Source organism: Alexandromys fortis, unplaced genomic scaffold (assembly GCF_014885135.2).
Source record: "Alexandromys fortis isolate MF-2015 unplaced genomic scaffold, M_Fortis_MF-2015_v1.1 scaffold_9, whole genome shotgun sequence".
Lineage (NCBI taxonomy): Eukaryota > Metazoa > Chordata > Mammalia > Rodentia > Cricetidae > Alexandromys > Alexandromys fortis.
This window is the reverse complement of record NW_026067892.1, coordinates 4,665,337-4,667,918: the sequence shown is the minus strand read 5'-3', so window position 1 is coordinate 4,667,918 and position 2,582 is coordinate 4,665,337.

Genomic DNA, 2,582 nt, shown 5'->3' with positions numbered 1-2,582 from the left:
AACAGGGCAGTTGTATATATGAACTCACAGTGATTGTGACAGTATGCACAAGAGCTGTGTAAGACTAAGGTGGACCAAATCCCAGCAAGGATTTGGGCACAAAGAGATGACACGGCCCTAGCTGAAGAGCTTTCCTGAGAGCTGATAGGAAATCAGTTTTCCTTAAAGGCATGGCCCCTGGTAGGCTGACCCACTCCAGGGCAGGCTCCACACCCAAGAGCATTTGGGCAGCACAAATTGGACTCAGTGGGGTTAAAAACCGAAAAGGACACAAAGTTGGGTGAGTACAGGGGTTGGGTGAGTGGATCTGGGAGGAGTTCGGGCTAAATATGATCAAAATATATAACATTCTCAAAGAACTAATGAAAACATTTTAAAACTCCCCTGTACATAACTAAGTGACACATTTCTATATTCCTCCCTTCCTCTGTTTATCCTGGCTGATGATAAAACTGAGCACCCTGGAAGACAGGGTTGATGCAGGCCTAGTGTGTCCCTTGGGATCCTGAGGTGTGAGTTCTGTGATGACGGATTGGAGAGCAGGCATCCTCACTACAGGGGCAGAGGGCAGAAGGGAACTGAACCAAGGAGTGGAAAGGAAGCCAGTGTTGGAGTAGATAAAGCTCCTGTAGCTGTCAGCTACCATGCATGTGGGTGCTGGGAACTGAACCCAGGCCCTTTATGTGAGCGGTAAGTGCTCTTAACCACTGAGCAATTCTCTGTTTACATTATGGTGCCCAACTTTTGGGGCATGAACTTATGAAAACGTCATTTGCCTGAGGCTTTTAACCACCAGCCCGGGCCAGAGCTGGGATTGGAATTCCAGCTCTTGGAACTGGAACCCAAACCTAGCCACCTGGTTCAGGAGAAGCACGAGCGTTCCCAGCTCCCAAATGAATGCACAGTCTCCATTTCCATCAGATTGACTGACAGCTGATAACCTCACACTCAGGGGGACCCTGCAGGTAAAAGAAGTGTACCCTCAAAGAGATGAGAATGAAAACCCAGTTCAGATGGACTTTGTCAACCTGGATCTAATAATGCCAAACAGTTCATTGTCAGCGCATTTAAGACACAGTCGATTTGGGAAAAGGTTTCACTGTGGCCTCGGACCCATAGTATGGAGGTCAGCAGGCCACAATGTACACGTGACATCTCCCCTAAGGATTGTGACAGTCTAGGGAGGGAAGGGTCTGGGATAATCATTCTGGGGCACTTGGGGGAGGTCTGCATCTATAGCAAAAGGTAGATGAGGTCTCCCTCCACAGCTAGCCATAAGGTCAGCAGGTCATCAGCAAAACCCACTTCCATCCTTCCGGGTGGGAAAACAGATAGTTTTCCCCTCTATTGATAAGAAACCCCCATGTGTGTAACATTCTTGCTTTCCCTGGTGACCTGTGGGCACAAGGGCATTTGTGTCCCCAGTATCACACTTTTCTAGGGCATGATGTGAGTGTGGGAACACGGAAGCCCTGTGCATTGATCAGCGCTTTCCCCACCATCTCCAGCTCTTCCCGTTTCTTCAAGTAAGAACACTTGCTTCCTTCCATCCTGCCGTACTGTGAGTCTCTTTGAGAGCAGCCTACAAGGAGAGGAATGAGTTGCTGTAGTGAGGAACATGGAAGAAATTCACACAACCTGTGCTCCTGATGAATGCAGCATCCCGCTCTGTTTTTCAGGCTGGCGTGAGCTCTGGCCTCCTGCTCACTTCCCAGCTTTAATGAGGAAGGACAAAGACACAAGAACTGGCATCCGAGAGGAAGCACAAAGCTCTTCGGGAAACAAGCCAGGCTTGCTTAGAAAAGCTCCTTAACTTTAGAGTCGAGGTGTTTGAGCGGCGAGACTAAAGCGCTACACAGTGGTACCTGGCAGAGCAGCTGGCGCCGCAGAGCAGGGAAACTGCCTTGCTTGGGGCGGATGGAGGACCTGTCACTTTGGAGTACCGCACTGGGTATTAGAGTGCTTTTAAACAGCTCCACAACCTGCCTGAGGGTCTGCAGTTTTAGTGCATAGCTGTTAAAGCGACTTAGGAAGCAGAAACTGTGCTGTTCTTAAACAAGCTCAATGACATCAGGATGCATGCTCCAGGCATTCTGCTTTTGAACATCAGGGTGCAGCTTCAAGGCTCGCTGCATCCTGCTTTAACTGATGGGCAGGTGAGAAGCATGGCTGCAACCGCACAGCACCTCTGCCTCCAGCGTGTCCGTTATTTTTGCAGTGGAGATGCCATGCTGTCCTAGTTTGCTCTCTGATGCTGTAATCAATGCCACGACCCCAAAACAACCTGGCTTCCACTTTCATGTCACAGTTCGTTATCCAGAGACACCAGGACAGGAGCTGAAGCAGAGACTGTGGAGGCATGCTGCTTACAGCATTGCTCTCTAAGGTTTGCTCAGCCTGATTTCTTATTGTACCTCATGACCGCCTGCCTAGGGGTGGCAACCACCCACAGTGGGCTGTGCCCTCTTCACAGGCCAATCTAGTGGAGGCAGTTTCTCAGTCTTCCTCTTCTCAGATGACCCTGGCATGTGTCTAGTTGACAAAAACCTAACCAGCACTGGCGGCCTGTGTTGCCTTTCAAG